Source organism: Aquarana catesbeiana, linkage group LG06 (genome assembly GCF_042186555.1).
Source record: "Aquarana catesbeiana isolate 2022-GZ linkage group LG06, ASM4218655v1, whole genome shotgun sequence".
Lineage (NCBI taxonomy): Eukaryota > Metazoa > Chordata > Amphibia > Anura > Ranidae > Aquarana > Aquarana catesbeiana.
This window is the reverse complement of record NC_133329.1, coordinates 45,814,098-45,837,995: the sequence shown is the minus strand read 5'-3', so window position 1 is coordinate 45,837,995 and position 23,898 is coordinate 45,814,098. Positions and strand designations below refer to the sequence as shown.

Sequence of the window (23,898 nt, the reverse complement as noted above, 5' to 3'; positions counted from 1 at the left end):
GCACTGGGGATAGATGGCAGGGACATGACAGTGGGGACAGATGGCAGGGACAGATGGCAGTGGGGACACTTTTTTGTTTTTTTTTTAGTTACTGCCGCAGCGGTTCGCTCTCCCTCCTCACACGCTGTCTCTGTGTGAGGAGGCAGAGCCACAGAACACCAGCGATGAGAGATGAGATCGTCTCTCATTGGCACCGCCGATCGCCCTGAAAACGGCCGCTATGATTGGCCGTTTTCAGCGATCTGTGACTGGCTGTGTCTGAGGGACACGGCCAGCACAGAACTTCCCTGATGCGTGCCCGCGGAAGCGCGCATCACAGAAGTAAACAGGACATCCAGGGACGGCCACCCGGCAGATAGCGTCTGCGCTGCAGCCGTCTTTCGGCTATAGCGCGGGCGCAAAGTGGTTAATAACACACTTAAATCTGTCCAAACAAGAGTCTAGTAGATATCCCGGGTATGATGAAGTTTGAAACACAAAATCATAAATTATAATATAATAAATAAATATAAATAATTATAAAAAATAATAATATAATAATAATAAAATTTATTTCCTCACAATTCACTATCGCTCAATTCTGCAAGTGTTCTAATTTACTATCGTTGTTTTCTAGCTGGTCTAAAGCCACTTTTGACGTAAAGGGACACTTTTTGGTTGCTATGGACAATCTCCAGTTTCCAGGCAGAAAGAACAGTATATATAATATAAAACTGCATGCAGGGCATTGGACAAACCACTAGGGACAAAAGGGATGTGAAATGATTTCATACAGTATTGTAATCTGTAACATTACAGTGTACTGTATGTATAATGATTTTTCACTTTTTTGAATTTGCCGCCGGGCTCCGCCCCATGCGTTGTGACGCTCGCAGGGAATGGAGCCCGGCACACAGAGGTATCGGGCGGAGAACAGAGCCCACGGACACAGTGGGGGGACATTGCAGGATCCTGGGGACAAGGTGAGTATACTGTAGCAGGATCCTGCAATGCAATCCCGGGTGTGGCTCGGGGTTACCGCTAATGGTACTGAAATTTAACCCTGAGCCACACTCGGGAAAACCGCCAGGGGGGTTAATAGTGAAGACACTTTAATAGTTATCCAATTTGTTTATTTCTAATGAGGAACATACCCAGCAATCACCATGGAATGTGTCAAGGTAGATATTGACCATGATGGAAAGTCTATGAAACCACCTGTTGTATTTACTTATTGCATTTGTACAGGGTGGTTTCACAAACTTTTATGTACAATGCATCTGGAAAGTATTCACAGCACTTCACTTTTTCCACATTTTATGTTACAGCCTTATTCCAAAATGGATTAAAATTCATTATTTTCTTAAATTCTACAAACAATACCCCATAGTGACAACATGCAAGAAATTTTGTTTGAAATATTTGCATTTATTAAAAATAAAAACCAAAATAAATCCCATATAAATACTGTAAGTATTTACGGCCTTTGCTTAATACTTTGTGGAAGCACCTTTGGCACCAATTACAGCCTCAAGTCTTTTTGAGTATGATGCTATAAGCTTGGCACACCAATTTTTGTGCAGTTTCTCTCATTCTACTTTGCAGAACCTCTCAAGCTCAATCAGGTAGCAGTGTTAATTTTGTCAATGAACGTTTTCGTCAACGATTTTGTCAGCGGCATTTTTACAGTGATGAAAACGAAATGAAAAGTACAGCACATTTTCATCCACCGACGAAAACTATGATGAAAATTGGATCCGTTTTCGTTATCGGACGACAACGAGACGAAAATGGCAAGGAGGGACATTTACCAACTTCAATTTTTTTTTTACGGAGCTCCGCCTACTTCCACAATCCACGCCCAGCAATCACCGTGCCAGTGCCACCGTGACGACTCCCGAGAGCGCCAGATAGTGTGAGGGAGGCGAGGCGATAAGGATACTGTGTGCATTACAGGCCTGAGCCTCCCTTCCCGAGTCCCAAGTCTGACTCCTCCTGACGCCACGCCAGGTGGGGCGCCCGCCACCCAGAGGCGTTGTAGACTGAGCAGACTAGTGCAGTACTTTGCACTGCAGTACAATAGTTGTGGTACGTACAACAGGCCTGAGGCCTCCCCCCTCCCCTCAGACGACCACCGTCTGTCCAGAGCACACTGTGCAGCTGTGCAGGTCTCCTCTGACAGGCAGTGGCACTGGCATCCAGGGTCAGGCCTCTTTGCAAATGCACTGTCGATTATTTATAGGCCCCTCAGACCTCCATCCAGGTTCCAGCAGGACCTTTTGTACGCACTGCATGCCATTTATTTCCTAATTTCACAGGCCTACTCTACTCATGTGGAGCGACACTCGCTGGTAAAAATGCAACAAACTTGAAGCGTCATTTGCGGAAAACTCATCCTGAAATTCATAAAAAGGTAAGCACAGCAACACGTGACAATGTAAAAAAATAAATAAATAAATAAAATGAATAAGAAAAAACTTATTTTTAAAGCGCCCCCATCCCCGCGAGCTCGCGCAGCAAAGAAAACGCACACATAAGTCGCGCCTGCATATGTAAATGGTGTTCAAATCACACACGTGAGGTATCACCACAATCATCAGAGCTCCTCTTTAACCTTAACCTGGTAACTAACTGTTATTTTTTTTTAAACCGCCGCCTATGGAGATTTTTAGGTACCGTACCGTAGTTTGTCGCCATTTCACGAGTGTGTGCAATTTCAAAGCATGACATGTTGGGTATCTTTTTACTTGACGTAACATCATCTTTCACATTATACAAAAAATTGGACTAAGTTTACTGTTTAGTTTTTTTTTAATTCATGAAAGTATCTTTTTCCTAAAAAAATTAGTTTGAAAGACCGCTGCGCAAATACAGTGTGACATAAAATATTGCAACGACTGCCATGTTATTCTCCAGATTCTCTGCTAAAAATATGTTTGGGGGTTCTAAGTAATTTTATAGCAAAAAATACAGATTTTAACTTGAAAGCAACAAATGTCAGAAATAGGCTTAGTCATGAAAGGGTTATTCTGAAGTAAAAGCTGTTTGTTTGTCTGTCTATGTTGTGTACTTTATTCACTGATTTTTAATGGGAGCGAGTGATTTGATTTCTCTTTGAATAATTTTATTTTTGTTTATAAATTACAATAAATTACCATAAGTCAGTATTGTAAGAACAAATTTCACAATATACAGTAAAGTCAAAACATACAATAAAGCTTTTTGTGTAAATAAAGGCTAGTAAAATAGAGATAAATGATATTATACAATGATAGTTTGTATAACAAATGATGTTTTGTGTTAAAATATTCATATTAAAAATAAAATAAAATATACAGAATAAAAATTAAGTTACAAATATAAGATCAATAGTCAGGTGTAATTAAAAATGCTAAAAGGGGGAAAGATAAAGTAATAATTTTAAGATATTATGAAATAGTAGGGGATAACAAACTACAATCAGGGCCAAGGTCCGGCTTTATGGCTTGGCATTTCCTGAGAAAGCAATTGAACATATTCTCTACCCCTATTTGTGAAGAAAAAACCTTCCAGAGAGTAACATCATGTGGTATAGTAGAAAACATGGATCAAAAGGATTGGAGTATTTATCATATTTCTTTGTGTCTATATTAATAATCTATTTAAACCTGGTGGAAGATAATGATCTATCCATGGTTTCCATACAGATTCAAATTTGGGGACTTTATCTAGATAAATTGCTTCAGTCTTTGCATGTACCATGGCTTGTGTCACTCTTTGTTTAACAGTTTGTATACAAAGGGAGTTAGTTTTCCATGCTTTCGCTATGGATTGTTTAGCCGCTGTTGTTACAAATAGTAATAGTCTAAATTGGCGAAAGGGTCAAGATTTGGGGTTTATAGTTTAATAGTGCTACAGTTGGATCAGGGATTAAGGTCATTTTAATATATTTTGAATACTTTCTTCCAGAATGAGTTGGCTATGGGACATTCCCACCAAATGTGTGTGTGTTCCCAGTGTTGTACAACCTCTGAAGCAGTTGGCAGGGTATTGATGGTTAAATTTAGCTAATCATGCTGGAACTTAATACCATCTAGTGAGGACTTTGTAATTGGTCTCAAGGGCTACAATATTAGGAGTAGCTGATTTGGTCACTTGCCAAATTTGAGCCCAATCTTAATCATCTAAATGGAGGTGGAGATCATTCTCCCATTTTCCTGTTTATGAGGTGTACTGGCTATTGGTGTGTATGGGATCAGAATTTTTTTTATTTGAAGGTATCTGAAGGTTTCGGTTTGTGGTAGATTATGTTGCTCACATAAGATTGGGAAAGGTATTATATTTGAAGATTGAAAGAATTGGTGGATTCATGGAAGACCTGCATTAGTCCATGGTGAAAATGATTTTGGGGTAGACAAGGCCGGATAGAAGGAAGGGTTATGAAGAAAAGAAAGAAGAGGGTTTTGTCTAGATTGGAAACCGAAAAGAGTTTTTAACCTGTCTATGGAGAGGCCATATTTAATGTAGAGATTAGTGATAGATTTCCGTTGAGCGTGGGGAAGCCAGAGGAGATTTGCAATGGAAAGGGGATCACAGTCCACTGATTCTAATGCTACCCATAGAGGTATTTCTTTATTAGGATGGTATTTCGTCAAATAAGATAATTGTGCCGCATAATAATATTTCGTAAAATCAGGTACCCCAAGGCCTCCTTTTACTTTGGGAGTATATAGAGTTTGTTTAGGTATACAAGGAGTATGCGTAAGAAATGTGAGGGAACTGTTATAGGAAGTACTCTAAAGAGGTAAAGAATCTTTGGGAAAATGGACATTTTGATAACAGTTATCCGACCCATCCATGCTAGAAGCATGGTTGACCATGTGGAAAGTAACTTGGATAGTTGTGTTAACATCGGGGGGGATAGTTAGACATATAAATGGGAGAGAGCTGTGTAGTTGTGATTGAAGTTCAAGTGATAATGATATATTAAGTGCTTTGAAATTTTTGTGCGTTAACTATGAGGCCAGATAGATGTCCAAATTCGGCGAGGATTTTAAGAAGAATCAGTGCTGATAATAGGGGATTAGTAAGGAAAATAAGGACATTGTCTGCAAATAGACATATTTTATGATGATGGCTTCCGAATTCCAATCCTCTGATATCGGTGTTAGATCGGATAAGTTAGGCTAGGGGTTCTATTGCTAGAGCGAAAAAGAGTGGGGATAGGGGACATCCCGGACGTGTTCCTCTTTCAATGGTAAAAGATTCTGAGTGGAATCCAGAATAGGATATAAAAGCCTTTGGACCGGGGCGTGGCCTAACTCTGCATGGCGTAGGATGAATCTTCCCGAGCTCCGGTGAGAAATCCTGAATCCACTTTAATCCTGCGGCTCTAAGGCAAGATCTTACCCCCTGCTAGGTGCGGAAAGGTACCCTTACCTCCTGCCGGCATGTCACCTTCAAAATCCCAAAAACTGGCGGCCGCCAAACTTGCACAATACTGCCAACAGGACGGAGAGGAAGGGGAGGAAGATGGCGGCACCGGGAAAGAGGCAGGAGGGCGCGGAACAGGAGACACAGACAGGCTGCTGGAGGCTATCACGCTGTGCTGTACCTCTCTCACCGCCAAGATAGAGGAAGTTGAAATGGACATATCTTTAATCAGGCAGGACTTTTCAAAACTCTGTGACCGTGTCAGAGAGACGAAGACCCGAATCAGTGCAGTTGAGGATGCCCTCCCGCCATTACAAGCTGGATCAGACCACACACAACGACAAATCGCCCGGCTTATTGCTAAGCAAGACGATATGGAGAACCGGCTGAAGAGGTGCAATATTCGCCTCATCGGTCTCCCGGAGGGGGTGAAAGGTAAGGACCCAGCAACCTTCCTCGAGCAAAGAATTTCCAAGCTCAACTTACCAACCAGCCTGCGACCAACCAAAGCCTGCGCCTTTAAGGAGGGTTGGGCTCCCTCCAGTCATCTGCCCTTCATCTACGGTTGGTCGCAGGCTGGTTGGTAAGTTGAGCTTGGAAATTCTTTGGTTTTATTTCACATGCGTTTGCCCTTCCAGTGCTCCTTGCTGCGAAGACCAGTTATAGGTGGGGGCAGTGACTTTTTTTTGTATTGTTGACATATTGGTCAAGCAACGCACTGACACCTTTACTGCCATTGTGCAATGTGCTGGGTGTTCAGTGTGCTCCTGCGCCTTTAAGGAGGGTTGGGCTCCCTCCAGTCATCTGCCCTTAATCTATCCATTAGAATACATGTGCTCCCACTGTGGAGACTCTTCAAAGTTAGAGTTAGGGTCTGCAGGATACAGGGTGCCTTGCCGTGGCCTGCAGCTTATGCATGTATTTGCAAATATGTGCAACTAAACCCCTGTTTTTAATGCATACTGTTAGGCATGTTAATTCGGTTGGTCGCATGCTGGTTGGTAAGTTGAGCTTGGAAATTCTTTGGTTTAATTTCACATGTGTTTGCCCTTTCAGTGCTCCTTGCTGTGAAGACCAGTTATAGGTGGGGGCAGTGACCTTTTTTTATCTTTCCATCCATCCCACCCAGTGCCTATCTATCCATCCATCCCACTCAGTGTCTATCTATCCATCCCACTCAGTGTCTATCTATCCATCTATCCCACCCAGTGTCTATCTATCCATCCATCCCACCCAGTGCTTATCTATCCACCCATCCCACTCAGTGTCTATCCATCCATCCATCCATCCCACTCAGTGTCTATCCATCCATCCCTCCCACCCAGTGTCTATCTATCCATCCATCCAACCCAGTGTCTATCTATGTGTCCATTTATTTTTCTGTCTCTCTATTTATCTAACTATCTGTAGGCCCTATTGCGGGCGAGTGACCAGCGGGGGGGGGGATGTTCTTGGTTAGGGCTTTGTTTGCGCCCCCCCAAAAAAATTGAGCACCAGCCGCTACTAATTACCCCCTACGGGGATCTCTTTCCATACCGCTATTTTTCTTTACTAGTTTACTGGGGGGTTGGGAACATGTTTGTCCTGCAAACGCATGCGCAGTGTAGTGAGTTTTAGCTCCGTTAACCTCTGGGACCCACCATGACGCAGATGGCAGAAGACATTGGGAGTTGGTATCTGCGCTTAATAACTTCTTTCAGAGACATATAATTCAACCCCACCTAATACAAAAATGCATGATCAGATGCTTAAGCCGAACCCAGTGGCTGAGACTGTCCTGCCCCTTTCTTTTCTTTTTCTCCTTTATTATATGTTCAAAAGTGAGGATGTTCCCAGTTGGTGGTTTGAGGTTGTTGAGGGATAATGCCGCACATGTTGGGGTGGGCGCAGGGCGGGGAGGGGGGAGGGAAATGTTACACAGTTAATTTCACAAGACCTAAGTGCACTAATAATATTACAGGAGGAGAAGATGCGAATATGTTTAAGTATTGAATGGTTGTCGCATACATTGTGTGATTAATTGATGTTCCTATTGATATTCATGTCCTGGGTTCTCCATGATTCCACGATGGGTCATGCTGTATGGGAAGTAATTGTGAGGTGTTATATTCCACAGGTTTAACTATGGCATCTATAAAATTCCTTGTAAGGAGCTTGTGGGTAAAAATGAAACGCTCGGCAGCCCTTTCATTCCTGAAAAAGCAGAGGGCAGATGTAGTGGCATTGGTAGAGACACACGTAGAAGGGAGGCTCCAGATAGCCCTCCGCCGCCCATGGGTGGGGTGGGTGTACCACTCCACCCATACAACTCATGCCAAAGGGGTCTCAATACTAATAGCCAAATAGGTGCATTTTGAGCTGTGCGAGATAATTACAGACCCACAGGGCAGGTATGTGTTTGTCCATGCCAAGCTATAAGGCGAACAGTTTCACCTTATGGCTTTCTACATACACCCTCCATTCAGTATAACCGTAATCAAGGGACTTACCTTCATGACCCACTAACCCACAACACCAGCGGTATGGATGGGGGACTTCAACACCACCTTACGGCCTGCTCTAGACAAACTTCAAACCACACAAATGACAGGGGTAGGCGCTGAGGAGACAAAATTCTCAAAATGGATTTCCACCTTCCACTTGTTAGATACACGGCGTCAAAAATTCCAACACACAAGAGCCTACTCATGCTTTTCCTCCTCCCACAGCTCCATGTCCCGCATCGATTTTATTCTTGTGTCAAGAACCCTAGCGCCACGGATATTGAATACAGCCTTTTGGCCAAGACTATTATCTGATCACAGCCCATAATGGGCCTCACTGAGTATCCCTATAGACAAACCATTGAGGCACTGGCACCTAAATCCGTTCTGGCTGTCACTACTGCCGGAAGACGATGAGCTCCCAAATCTATGGAAACAATACTTTCTAGAAAATGACCAAAAAGCGTCTATTTCAACAATTTGGGGCTCATTTAAAATATATGCTTGCACGACCCTCACTTCACTTATAAATAGAATCAAGACAGAATCCGCTGAAGCCTTTGATAAGGCGGTAGCGGAGTTGACTTCCACAGAACAGGAATATGCCACCAATCCCACTCCAGAAATAGCAGCCCGACTTAAAATGCAATCCAGAGTAGTAACTCAACTCCAATTCACAAAGGCCAGACAAAACCTTTTTTTCACCAAACAAAAATTATTTAAACACAGGGAAAAGGCAGGTAAGCCCCTAGCCTATCTACTACATAGTGAGGATAGACCCCCAGTGGTCATCACCCTACATGGGCCTGGGGGCCAACAGATCACAGATCCACATAGCGTAACAACTAGATTTAGAGAATTCTTTGCAGACCTACACAAGACGATGGTAACAGGCTCAACCGAACTGAGAACGACGTTCTTCCATAGTATCACTCTCCCCCAATTGATGAACGACCAAACTGACCTCCTTGAGGCACCCCTTACCACAGATGAAATAGCTACTGCTATGGCTAGCTTCGCTAGATACAAATCAGATGGTCTCCCGATTGAGTTTTACTCCCAGTTCAGCAAACGAATTACTCCAAAACCACTCATGCTATACAATCACTTGTGTGAGACTTTTTCTTTGCCACCTTCAATGAGAGAGGCCATGATAGTCCTTATCCCTAAACAGGGGAAGGATCTGGGTTACCCTGAATCTTATCGCCCTATCTCCTTACTTCAAGTAGATATAAAAATCTTAGCTAAGGTACTATCTCAGAGATTAAACCAAGTCATTCTCTCTCTGATACATGCAGACCAGGCAGGATTCATGCCAGGCCGCAACACCTCCTTTAACCTACGTAAACTATTTATTAACCTACAAGCCATACATGTAGAAGTTGGATCCCGGGTGGTAGTAACTTTAGACACGGTAAAAGCCTTTGACTCTGTGGAGTGGGAGTACTTATGGAAATGCCAGGAGGGATATGGCTTTGGCCCTAAATTCATCAAATGGGTTCAGCTGTGGTATCAGTCACCCACGGCCAAGGTGGTAGCGAACGGATGGCCCTCCAAGCAGTTTGACCTCAGTAGAGGCACAAGGCAGGGCTGCCCCTATCACCACTTTTATACGCTTTGGCAGCAGAGCCGTTAGCCATCTCCATCCGGGATAAGCCAGAAATCAAGGGATTGTGCTCCGGCACTCTGACCGAAAAAATCAGTATGTATGCGATGATACCCGGCAGACCCGAGCCCCTCTCTACGTATAGCACTGCAGACAATTGAACAATTTGGGACCTTTTCTGGTTTAAAAATCAACTGGGAGAAGTCACAAATATTGCCAATAAACAGTTTCCCACCTACGGAGTCACAGGCCAATTTACCACTCCAGCGAGTCAGTACCATCAAATACCTCGGGATACAAGTATCCAGAACATCAGCAGACTATGTCCATTTAAATATAGAACCTCTAATATCCCATGTGAAAGTCAAACTCAGGACTTGGGCCCGTTTGCCACTAGGGGTATGGGGTCGAATAAATCTAATCAAAATGATTCTCCTACCCAAAATATTATATGTAATATGGCATACCCCAATATACTTACCTCTGAAGTATTTCAAATCCTTAGAGTCTCTTCTTAAACCCTTTGTATGGTGCTCCAATAGACATAAATTGGCATGGCAGGCGCTCAAAAATCCAAACGATCTTGGAGGTACGGCACTGCCAGATTTTAACCTTTACTACATAGCGTCCCAACTTTACCACATTGACAAGACAGACAGAGAGAGGTTCCTTCAATTAATATGTCCCAAGTGGGCCAGACATACCAAAGACTCAATTTACGCGATAACTATAGGCTCCAGCAACACAGGTCCACGGAGCAATGAGAAAACCCTGCTGCATCTTTACAGACGGATATGGGATATTGCTTCATTTAAATTGGGGATTCCTCAATACAATGACTTCACCCCACTGTGGCATAATAAAAATCTACCCGAATTTATGCAAATGCCTGATGCGGACCTCTGGTCTACTCATGGAGTCCTCTACCTACATCAACTAACCACAAATGGAACCTCAAAACCTTTACCACACTCAAAGAAGAATTCACACTCCCCAATCACATGCTCTTTAGATTTTTGCAAGTCAAACACGTGGCCCAAATTCAATTCCCAACGTCTCCTGCCCAACCTACTCCAAATGTCATCATGGCAATAGTTAAAAACACAGATCCCAATAACTAACATTGGCGTTTTACAGTATACTCACCACCCCAGTGGCCACTAAATTAGCATACGGCCTCAAGCCCCACTGGGTGAGGGCGACGGGACCTGTAGAAGATGAGGAATGGGAGGAGGCCCTGGAATCCTGCAAAGTAATCTCACCGAAACTCTCTGATAGACTAACCCAAATCTACATAATCCATCAAGCATACCTCACCCCTCTTAGGGTGGCTAGATATAGGAACTCTCAATCCACCCTATGCCAAATGTGTGGGAAGGAGGTAGGCACATTTATTCACCTACTGTGGTCATGCCTCAAAATACAGGGACTTTGGACACAGGCGGTGACATTCCTTCATGATAACATGGGCTCTCCAGCAACACTAGACCCCAAAATGTGCCTCCTTGGGATACTACCCGATTCTGTTGATAAGTAGACAAAACAGGCTTGAAGTGAGAAGATCTGGATGCCGCACACCGGATGTAATCAAAAACTTCACTTTATTGAAAAGATGGGATCATCCAAATAACAAGACCATCATGCAGAAAGTACAGGTTGGCTGACGCGTTTCGCACTCGGGGCTGAGTGCTTACTCATAGCACTCAGCCCCGAGTGCGAAACGCGTCAGCAACCTGTACTTTCTGCATGATGGTCTTGTTATTTGGATGATCCCATCTTTTCAATAAAGTGAAGTTTGATTACATCCGGTGTGCGGCATCCAGATCTTCTCACTTCAAGCCTGTTCTGCCTAGCATTTAGCCAGCACCTAGAGCTCTTCTGCTCTGAAAATTCTACTTCAATCTCACACCTGGGTCAGTGTCTGCCTAAGCGGTGAAACACCCTCTTTGCTTGTCTGCATCTAAGGATAAGTAGACAAAGACGTTCCTACATGAGATGCTGTTCCTGGCACAGAAGGTAATAGCTAGGAAATGGATGAGAACCCGTCCCCCATGCATCACAGAATGGAAGGCAGAAATAAATAATACCCTCCCATGCAAAAAATGTATATATACTAACAGAGGGTGTCCTGCTAAATACTATAAAATCGGGGACAGATGGCTGCAAGAGTCCAACACCTGTTCATAGCATAACTCGTAGACCGCCCAATAGAGAGTTAGCGGGCAGTAGATCGCTAATCCCGCGGGAAATAAGAACAAAATACATGGTCATACCCTGGGGTACTTCTCTATTTCGCACATGAAGCACAATACGGTAACAAAGTTCTAGGAACAGTATGCAATTATTATTTACAATTCTCTATGATATGTACTATACCCTGCAATGTATGTCATGAGACATGTATGCACTTTGGACAAAATAAAACTTGTTGATTCAAAAGCCTTTGGATCGTGATATAGGCCAGAAATCCATCTTAGGAAGTGTGTACCGAATCCCCATTTATGGAGAATTAAATTTAAGTAGGGCCAGGACAGGGAATCTAATTCCTTTCTAATATCTAGTGAAAGGAAGCAGGTTGGGATGTTTCGGGTACGGGCTGTGTTGGCTAAGATTGCAGCTCGACGTATGTAATCTCCTACTTGTCTAGAAGGAATTAATCCAGTTTGATCTCGGTGGAATAAGGTGCCTATAATAGGATTAAGTCTGTTAGAGATGATTTTAGCTAACAATTTAATATCTATATTAAATATTGATATTGGTCTATAATTGGACCAAGAAGTATCGTCTGCATTTGGTTTTGGTATCATAGAAATTGAGGCCATGAGGGACTCTGGACAGAAGGAGTGACAACTGAGAAGGGAATTAAAGGCATCAACCATAAGCGGCGATAATAAGTTAGTAAATCTTTTATAATAGGTGGCTGAGAAACCATCAATGCCTCGGTGTTTGTGTGGTTTTAGTGATTTTATTGCGGTTTGTATTTCTGGTTCGGTGATTGGTTTGTCTAAAGTTTCATGTTGAGCATTAGAGAGTGAAGGTAAGTTAATTGAAGACAGGAGGTTATTTAGTCTAGTTTGATCAAAGTCATGGGAGTATTTATAAAGTTCAGATAATCTCTTTTGGAATTCATGCAGAATTTTAAGTGGGTTACTAGTATAGTTATCTTTGGTCAATTTTAATCTTATTGGTTTCGGGCTATAGGTTTTCTTTTGTAATGCAAGGGCTAAGAAAGTATCAGCCTTCATATAGAAAGTGTGTTTGGATTTTCGGAGAATCTTTTCCGCTAATTCTGTCAGGAGTAGATCAAGTTCCAAATGTGTTTTATCATATTGTAATTTTGTTGACGGGGATGGATCATTTTGGAATTTCTCTGAAGCGTCATAGAATGCTGTTTCTAACTGTTTGTGAAGCTGCCGCTTTTGTTTATGAAAGTGAGAAGCTTGACTTATAGACACCTCTGATACATGGTTTAGGAGCTTCCCAATAAGTTAGAGGATTAGTATCATTAGTATTATTGTTTGCAATATAACCTTTGATGGCTTTCTCAATGAATGTCAGTGTCTATATAAAGGCTGTGCCAGTAAACCATCATTTATGTATCAAGTTCTATGATTTGGTTGTGGGATTAATGAGGAAAGGGATGTCAGGACCTTATTGTGATCAGACCATGTACATGGTAAGATAGTTGAGTCTAGGATATATGTTGAAATGTTGACATTAATAAAAAGATGGTCTATGCAGGAAAATTGTTTATGGGGATGGGAATAATGGGTATATTGTCGTCTAGCCAGAGTTGGGGATTTATCTAGGAATGGATATATTACGTGGTTAGAGTCTCCACCTAGTATTATGCCGCGTACACACGGTCGGACTTTTCAGCTACAAAAGTCCGACAGCCTGTCCGACATACTTCCGGCGGACTTTCGGCAGACTTGCGGCGGACTTGTGGCAGACTTTCTAACGAACGGACTTGCCTACACACAAAAGTCCGACGGATTCGTACATGATGACGTACACCAGACTAAAATAAGGAAGTTCACAGCCAGTAGCCAATAGCTGCCCTAGCGTGGGTTTTTGTCCGTCGGACTAGCACACAGACGAGCGGATTTCGGGGTCCGTCGTAGTTACGACGTAAAGATTTGAAGCATGTTTCAAATCTAAAGTACGTCGGATTTGAGGCTAAAAAAGTACGTTGAAAGTCCGGAGAAGCCCACACACGATCGGATTACCAGCCAGCTTTAGTCCGTCAGCGTCCGTTGGACTTTTGTAGACGAAAAGTCCGACCGTGTGTACGCGGCATAAGTGTGTCATGTTTATGATTCTCTATGACAGAAAACAAATGAGAGAGGAATGACAGTGGATTTTTATTAGGGGCATAATATGAGACTATAGTAGTTTCGGTATCTTGTAAGAGGCCAGTCAATATTATGTATCGACCTTCAGGGTCTTTAAGTTCTGTGTAAAGTGTGAATGACGTTCTATGATGGAATGCGATTTAAACACCTCTTTGTTTGGTGTCTGCTGATGAAGTATAAACTTGAGGGTATTTGCGGCTAAAGAATTTAGGACAAGAATGGGATGGAAAATGTGTCTCTTGAAGTCAGATCACATGTGCCTGCCATTTAGATCCATCTGTAGTTGCCTCTGGTGTTGACAGGCGAAAATCCAGAATTGTAGAAAGCAAGTCATCGGCAGTTTTACAGGTATAGGTAGTTCCTTTGTATGTAAAATTAATTGCAAAGGGGAAAGTCCAGCGATATGTGATATGATGATATTGAAGGACCTGTATATGAGGTTTTCATTTCTTTTCTTTTCATAAGTGTCTGTTGAGAAAGGTCTTGATAGATTTGGTATCGATGACCCTGAAATATTAAGGGGAAGGCATCTGACAAAGAATACTATCCATGGGTGTGCCAAATCCCAATGAATCATAGAAAAAGGGGGAATACCCCTAAAGTGGGACTTTAAAGGCACTACTACAATAAGAAAAAAGTATATATAAATATAGAAATTAATTTTATTACAGAGAAAATTACATATCAAAAAATAAATACATATAATACTTGTACATAATTGGCATAAATATGGATACAATTAAAAAACTGTCAATAAGAAATGGTAAGATCTCCCTGAACCGACGTGTTTCAGAAATTCTTTCCTTCATCAGGGTTCATACAGAGAAAATTACATCTGAGGAATTACAGAATGCAAAATGGTTAGTAATTAATATCACCACCACCAGATTAGACCTTCAACATTATCACAGATATAGTCCACTTACATTTAATTTATTGACACTACATGAGTATCTATATAGTTAAAAATAGGAATTGTGCAACTTCACGCCTGGTTCCCCACACACATCCACTTAAAGGTCAACTTAGAGTCTCCCGGGCTCATGGAAAAAATGCCCAAAGGGAGATATCCCAAATAGTGTTGAAAAACGCTGTATGCTGAGCCCAGGTGCAGCGCCTGTGTGTGTGCTGGGGGCCAAAATATAAGAGACCTGGAACCAAGGGCACATCATTAAATAAACTAATAAAACTAGAGTATATCCATAGATGGAAAAGAGAACTGAATCAAGAGACCTACCTAAGTGCAAAGATGCAGGTGTAGACCGGTGGGTAGGCTGGTAGGTATAGAGAACTAAGATGACACTGGTGAATTGTCTCAAGACCAGGACAACTGCAGTATTAACATGGCCAGGGGAGGTGTGGACACAAGGCATAAGGGGAAAAAGAAACAGCACAGAGGCCCAACTTTATTAATAAGCATCTAAAATGAATCAAACCAAGGATGGAGAGTAAAAGATATAGAAATTCCACTTACTTTTTAAACATGTCTCAACACCTCCTAACTAAGCCGTCCTAACCCCTACCTTCTCTGGTACCGAACGATGCCCATGCGCGGAGCATCGTCGGCGTCAGCGCGGTGTGGAGGCAGGGTGCGGCCGACACTCAGGGGGCCCGTCGTGAGGATCTGGCCCACTGACGCATTGACTTTTTTACATATGATTTGCTTTTTAGTATTTTTTTAATATATATCATATATAAATTGTCACTATATTCACGTTTTTCTGGATTTCTGGAGTGATATATGTAGATTATATATATAGTCAGGTCCATAAATATTGGGAAATCATCGACACAATTCTAATCTTTTTGGCTCTATGCACCACCACAATGGATTTGAAATGAAACAAACAAGATGTGCTTTAACTGCAGACTTTCAGCTTTAATTTGAGGGTATTTACATCCAAATCAGGTTAACGGTGTAGGAATTACAACAGTTTGTATATGTGCCTCCCACTTTTTAAGGGACCAAAAGTAATGGGACAGATTACCAATCATCCATCAAACTTTCACTTTTTAATACTTGGTTGCAAATCCTTTCAATTTCAGTCAATTACAGCCTGAAGTGTGGAATGCATAGACATCACCAGACGTTGGGTTTCATCCCTGGTGATGCTCTGCCAAGCCTCTACTGCAACTGTCTTCAGTTCCTGCTTGTTCTTGGGACATTTTCCCTTCAGTTTTGTCTTCAGAAAGTGAAATGCATGCTCAATCTGATTCAGGTCAGGTGATTGACTTGGCCATTGCATAACATTCCACTTCTTTCCCTTACTCTTTAGTTGCTTTCGCAGTATGCTTCGGGTCATTGTCCATCTGCACTGTGAAGCGCCGTCCAATGAGTTCTGAAGCATTTTGCTGAATATAAGCAGATAATATTGCCCAAAACACTTCAGAATTTATCCTGCTGCTTTTGTCAGCAGTCACATCATCAATAAATACAAGAGAACCAGTTCCATTGGCAGCCATTCATGCCCATGCCATGACACTACCATCACCATGCTTCACTGAGGTGGTATGCTTTGGATCATGAGCAGTTCCTTTCCTTCTCCATACTCTTCTCTTCCCATCACTCTGTTACAAGTTGATCTTGGTCTCATCTGTCCATAGGATGTTGTTCCAGAACTGTGAAGGCTTTTTTAGATGTTGTTTGGCAAACTCTAATCTGGCCTTCCTGTTTTTGAAGCTCACCAATGGTTTACATCTTGTGGTGAACCCTCTGTATTCACTCTGGTGAAGTCTTGAGAAGGGTGTTTTCTTCACCAGGGAAAGAATTCTTCGGTCATCCACCACAGTTGTTTTCCGTGGTCTTCTGGGTCTTTTGGTGTTGCTGAGCTCACCGGTGCGTTCTTTATTTTAAGGATGTTCCAAACAGTTGATTTGGCCACACCTAATGTTTTTGCTATCTCTCTGATGGGTTTGTTTTGTTTTTTCAGCCTAATGATGGCTTGCTTCACTGATAGTAACAGCTCTTTGGATCTCATATTGAGAGTTGACAGCAACAGATTCCAAATGCAAATAGCACACTTGAAATTAACTCTGGACCTTTTATCTGCTCCTTGTAAATGGGATAATGAGGGAATAACACACACCTGGCCATGGAACAGCTGAGCAGCCAATTGTCCCATTACTTTGGTCCCTTAAAAAGTGGGAGGCACATATATAAACTGTTGTATTTCCTACACCGTTCACCTGATTTGGATGTAAATACCCTCAAATTACAGCTGAAAGTCTGCAGTTAAAGCACATCTTGTTCGTTTCATTTCAAATCCATTGTGGTGGGGAGATTGAGAAGTGAGGAGAGGGGAGGAGAGAGAGAGAGAGAGACTTTTAGGTTTATATATTATATTGCATTTAGCACATATTGGTAAGTGCACTCTTGATGTTGGCAGCTTCCATTTTGTTTACTTGTATTTTATATACATGTATTTTTTATGAGGTGTATCAGAGGTGTTATTGAGGTTGTTTAGCGCTTCTGACCTGAAGCGGAGACTGCAGTATGGGAGACTGCATTACAAGCAGGCACGCTGACATGCTGACTTTCACTCGCCACCGGTGAACAAACTCCTATTCCCCCCCACCATCTAATAGAAACCTATCCTCTCTAACGGTATAACTGCCCGGATAACTGGACATTGGGAGAGCGGTGAGCCTTTATCCCTGCATGTGTTCATCTGGCCAGGTAAGTGACGGGCTTGTACTCCCCTTTACCTCACTTCTCCTGTCTGCTTTAATCTACTGCCGCTTAGTCGGCTCTGGCAGGATAATGGCGAGTGTTGGGAGTCAAGTATCTATATGGAGAACTTTATACTGCATTGATTTTTTTTTTGAAAGCCCATGACGTGTGAAACACACTTAAAAACTTCACCCGGTGCCAAAAAATTGTGCACACACATAAAGAGTGAAACACAAAAAAGTGCAATGGGTACACAAGCCCTCTAAAATCAGAGGGCCTTGCCCTGAATCCCCCGGGGCGTTAGGCTCCTGATGGGGACAAGGGTACTTACACTTGGTCCATCTGGACGAAACCAGACAGACTCCTTTCTCTGGAGGATCTGCCGAAACAGACCCACCCAAGTACTCGGTGGGGCTCCCCCGAAGGGGGAGACCCCGTGAGAGAGGGCGAACTAAGCCAAAAGGCCATGTCCACCCCCTCCCAAGACTTTCAGGGCAGGCCCGAGGACCTGCAACCCTACCAAGTCACATAGTGCAAACCGTGTACAAAAAAAAATACAAAAACGTGACACACAAAGAAAATAAATAAAAGAAAGTGGGGGAGAAGGAATCAGAGGAGAGTAAAAAAGGTGGCCATTGTGCAATAAAATGGCCAGGTCCTCCAGCCAGGAATAAAAAATGCCTCCGGTCCCAGCCAAAAGGCTCGGCCCAGAAGACAGGTGCTAAAAAAGCGTGTATATGGTGCAGTGACTGTGGTACCACAAATCAAAGTGACCCTCGCTCACAGTGATTTTATGGCACCCCTGGATTGCCACTCCAGGGGCACATACACCATAGGCTTTCAGTACCATCCCCTGACCCACGACCCAGACCACAGCATCCCTCACTCCAGGCAGGAAGGCATGAAGTTCTGAGAGCTTGGTGAGAGTCCTTTACCATCAGGCCCCACCGTCGCTTCCATCACTCCTTCCTAATTATATTTGGGGAATACTGAACCGCTCCTCCCCTACAGCTAGAGAGGAGCCGGTGTTCTCTCCTGAAAAACTGATAAGAACAGATACTACACTTGATCTTAGCCAAAAGGCCTAGAACAGTACAATAATTTACTTCACCTCTGCAGCAAAATCTATTTCACAAATGACGAATGGCTGGCTTTGTGAATCAACAATAGCTTGATTAGCGGCTAACAAGCTGCTAATCAGATCTATTCACCTAAAATGACGTCTCTCTGCCTTCACCCACTGCTTCCTCAACTCCTGCACTGCCTTAAATGCATGCGCTGCCCCCTTCTGCCTTCACCATCTATCCCACCTACCACAAATCCTCAACATCCAATGCAATTGTCACCTCCCCCCGCTGCTTATGTGCGCCTCCTGTTGGGACCTCCAATTCAGCGCCCCCCTCACTCACCAATCCCTGATTTGCCCCTCCATGCAGCTCTGATAGCCTGCTTTCCCTCTACCCCTTCCCACCTGCTGAAGCTGCTGCCCAGGAGATCAGCGAGTGGAGTGTGTCAGAAAAGAGCGCGAGGGGGCTGGTAAACATGTGTTTATCAGCCCCTTTTCTTTCATGAAAGAACAAAGTGATCACGCTGTTCATTCAACACTGACACAGAGTAAACTGTGTTTACTCTGTGTCAGTTTGTTAATGAATGGGATCCTCTATACAGACTCATATCTCTTTAATTACAGTGTAGCCTGAGTTGCAGAGAAAGGGACTGACTGTCCTAAAAAATTAGACATTAGAGTGCTTAGACCCCTGATGTCTCTCCAAAGCCCCCCCCCAGAAAAAAAAAAACAAATATCTGTGTGTGTGCGCGCACGTGTGTGCATATATATATATAAATACATGCGCACACGTGCGCACACACACACACATATATATATTTAAAAAAAAGTGTAAAAAAAAAAAACCTAAGGGTAGATTAAGAAGACATGCATCTAAATCTCCCTTGCCACTGAAGCCTGATCTGCATTTGTTTCACATTCCAGAGGCTACTGACAGGCGGTGAGGAAGCGTCATACTACAGTGAGGACATGTTTAGCTGCACAGGTGTTTTGTGCATCCCCATGCAGGCCGTCCCATTGATGTCAATTGGGATACATCAGCTGCACAGGAATGCACAGATGTTCCATGCACTTCTGTGCAGGCAGTTGCATCCAAAATCAATTGGGATGCTGTGGCTGCATGGACACAGCCACTGTTCAAAACTTGACATCTATGTTGGTGCATGTCCCTGAACTCACACTGTCTGCATTTGGGGCCATATACCTACACCTGCACAGATGTCAGATCTGTCATGCACAGGGATGCACAGAACACCCGTGCATCCCCGTGCAGGTAAACACGGCCCACCATGGGCGTACGCTTTAGTACACCCAATGTGAACAAGGCCTTAATAGGCATTTTGCAAGAGACTTGAAGGTTATGCTATGTTTATGTGTGCAAATAGGGATTTTATTGTTTTTTTTTTTTGTGAAAATAGCAATTTGATAAACATTTGTGCAAATATGAGGAGGCCTTAAAAATCAGTAGCATCAGGGGGCGCATGCGTGGCATGGAGAGGAACGGACGCAGCTAAGCAGAGCTCCATCCGTACAGGGGCAAATGGCCACATAAAACGGGGTCAATACCACCCGCATTCAGATTATAAACAGGCATCCCCGCATACCGAACATAGTGCATGCCTGCACCAAGGAAAAGGAGAGGAGGTCTTCAGAAATCCCTCACACAATACCGCCTGAGATCTACAAAGCGTGGCAGCATGGCTAAAGATGGCGCCGGCTCCTTGCCTTCTATAGCAGAGTCTCCCTCCTCTGCTGAAAAACAGCTGAAAAACCCTGTGATATCTGGATTAAAAGGATCAATGGCAGAAAACAGTGAGTACACCCCACTTTCCAAAGCTGAATTGGACATCAGCCTAGACATACTCTGCACTAAATTACTCACTAAATTTCAATCTGAACTGCAAAAATCCACCTCCACTTTGTCCCAAGAGATAGCAGCCCTAGGCTCCCGCATTGATTTACTTGAAAACAAGCATGACAAACTTGAAATTGCTTTCAATGATTAATCCAGAGAACATGAAAATCTCTCATCAGCTTTTACGCAATTACAAGCGCACATGGAGGATTTGGATAATAGGAATAGAAGAAATAATAGCAGGATTAGAGGAGCCCCAGAATCTATTACGGATTTACCAGCGTATACCACTAAACTATTCCTGATGCTGTTGCCAGAACAAAATCCCCAGTCCTTCACGTGCAATCGCATACACCGTGCTTTAAGAGCTAAACCCCCTCCAGACAAACCCCCTTGTGATATAATCCTTTGCATGAAAGACTTTTTAGTGAAGGAAGAAATAATGAGGGCAGCACGGGGTCTCAGAAATATTACTCTAGATGAAGTACAACTACAGTTATACCCGGATATCTCTCAAGCCACCCTGGACAGACGCAGGAAAATGAAGGAAATCTCTACAATTCTTTCCACAGCCAGAATCAGATACAGATGGGGTTTTCCATTTAAGCTGATCATCCCACATAATGGCACAACATACATCGCCACCTCTATTCCGTAAGGTCAGGATATCCTTGTTAAACTGGGCCTATGGAACCCCAACAATCTTCCACGCACCCCATCTACTCCTAGACAAGCCCCGATATGGAACACCCCCTCTCACAGAAGAGACAGACGCAGACTCAGACATGAAGCGGGCCAATGGAGTCCTAATTAACTTTATACTTTCAGGATGAGCCTTTAGTAAATAACATTCACTCTTGATATATGAGTCCCTATTGGTTTTCTTTTTACCATCTCATTTTTTTGAAGAGCTGATATTCTTGTTTTCTTGTTGCACATGTTATTCTTCTTTTATTATTTCAGGCGGAATCTCTTCTTCCTTTAGCAGCTGAAACTGTTGTCATTATCACATAAAGGATTCCAACGCTGACACCTTCAGCCTTAAACTGGAACTGTGTGTATACTTTACTCACCTCTATCTTACTTACACAACAGCACCTATAGAAACTGCAACTCTGTCATCTTGTGTCCATGTATGGCATTACGGACATTCCTCAAATTAACAAGAAAATATAATCTACCTTCCATATACATTATTTAATTCAAATAGCCCGGATTACGCATAAGACACATGTAGCATTAACTCCATTAGGAGCTGCTGATTTTTATCGGGCTGTTGCCGCCACCCATTACCTGCCTTTTCACCATATCAGAAACCTAGAGTCCATGTTGAACTTTGTATTCACAACGTATGAACCAGTCACTTCAGTATTTTTCCAATGCTTTAATGGGAAATAAATGAAAGAAGTAGCAGGAAAGAGGTAGAGAAGGAGTTTCAGGGAAGTTCAAATACCTTTTCCGTCTTTGATCTTTGAGTACTTGAATATCTTAAGGACGAGTAGTCTTTCAGTCCAAGATTTAATCTTTTGCCCAACCGGATAGGCCTCTCTCACTGACCTAGCAGCTGGAGCGTAGCACAAACAAGAAAAGTCTCTGCCACAGACTTGAGAAGAACAATGTAACTGCACGATCCTCTGCCACAGGACGTAGTAGTTTTAGGTGAACAGCAACACAGTACCAGAACCTTTAAGCCGACCCGGCAGTACTATGTGATAGGTTGACTTAAGATTGAGTCACCAGGTCCCTCTCTAGACCAGCGCTCCGCATGATCCTTCCAAGATGGGTCCTCCCCTGGGTCTTCTCAATTGTCCGGCTTCTTCCCGCAGCACAGACAGCACAGGACCATCCCTGCAGTAGTAGTAGTAGGCCCCAGACAGACTTCTGAGCCCACCCACACGCTGCAGAAATGCAGTCCCCTGGCCCGGAGGACCACGAGGTAGGACTCCTAGCACCTACCTGTCGGCCAGGAGGGCCAGCAGGTGGAAAGAAAGAGACCAAGAAAAGTGGCGCCTGTCCCTTAAATACCCCTTCCCAGAATGCATAGCAGGGCACAACCTCCGCCGAGTTACTTCTGGGAAAAAAGAGCACTCAATACACCTCAGCCTGTTGCTTTCCAGCTCCGGTCTGTAGTGACACCGACATCTACAGGAGACGAAGTGGAACTGCACGCAACACAGCCAAGACTGGAACAGAGGCTAATTTAGCCATAGATTAAATCTGAACTATATAGAAAACAGACGACAAACTAAATTTACATATATGCGGTAGATTGAAAATCTACCAGCGCTACATACTCCCCCCACTATAATAGACGTTGTCATTAACGTCTGCCAAAAATGACTCTCAAGCCTGAGAGTAGGTATTTGAACTTAAAACTTGGATAGGAGGAAGGGAAAACAGTAAAGAAAGTGTTAAGCCCTGTACACACGGTCGGATTTTCCGACGGAAAATGTGCGATCGGAGTGTGTTGTCGGAAATTCCGACCGTGTGTGGGCTCCATCAGACATTTTCAATCGGATTTACCGACACACAAAGTTTGAGAGCAGGCTATAAAATTTTCCGACAACAAAATCCGATCGCGTCAATTCCGATCGTGTGTGGACAATTCCGACGCACAAAGTGCCACGCATGCTCAGAAGAAATTCCGAGACCTAAAAGCTCGGTCTGGTAAAATTAGCGTTCGGAATGGATATAGCACTTTCGTCACGCTGCAATGTTTAAAATTGTTTAATACAGCGCACTCTCTTCTTCTTCATAATGCTAGAAGAATGAAGTAGTTTTGCTGCTGATATTCACACAGACTTCTCACAAAACTTCTTTCTTTACTATTTATCGTTATTTCATCAATATATTTTGATTTGTCACATCTGACAAAAAAGATATGTTTTTTTTTTTTTGGTTTGTATTGTTTTCAAGCCTGATCGTGTTGTTAATTTTTTTTATTTTTTGATTTTACATCCTGAATATTTGTGTGTGTTTTGTGTGTCAAGTTACCACAACACCATTATTATCTTGTATGATTTAATCTCAAGGAGGTTGGTGTCTCTTGTTAATTTCACATTGTATTTTAGAAATGTACCTGCCTCCTCACAAACTGTCCTTTTTGAAGGAAAACACACATAGGTGAGTATAATTGAAACAAAAATTCCTTTATTAAGGGCTCCGAACCAAACAAAGAGGGAGGCAACGCTGGATAAACATCATAAATTGGCGAAGCCTTTGGCCCCCAGGGCACACATAAATTCTTTGACAGCAAAATTGGTGGCCTGAGGAGTCCATATATAAGGGAGTGCAGTCTGGTCCAGAAGTCCAAGAGATCATGAAAGCAGCAGATGACATGTATGTTCCCAGGCTGTGGTCATACAAGAGGCTGCATCTTTTGCCAGACCAGACTGAACCCAGGTCATCACTCTCTGGTCTTCCTTCCACGCATCCTTCCCGGCTGTGGCTCTGGTGTTGGAAGTGTGGCAGG

At 43.1% G+C, this 23,898-nt stretch overlaps 1 protein-coding gene and 1 non-coding gene across 2 annotated transcripts in view; both read right to left on the bottom strand.

The window, feature by feature from the left end:
• The window catches only part of LOC141148367 (uncharacterized), a 636,575-nt gene that overhangs the window by 345,759 nt on the left and 266,918 nt on the right, over positions 1-23,898 (bottom strand). The gene's annotated exons all lie outside the window — the stretch shown is intronic.
• Positions 18,407-18,600, bottom strand: LOC141101878 (U2 spliceosomal RNA). Its single transcript, XR_012235037.1, has one exon. It is a non-coding gene; the product is annotated as a U2 spliceosomal RNA (small nuclear RNA).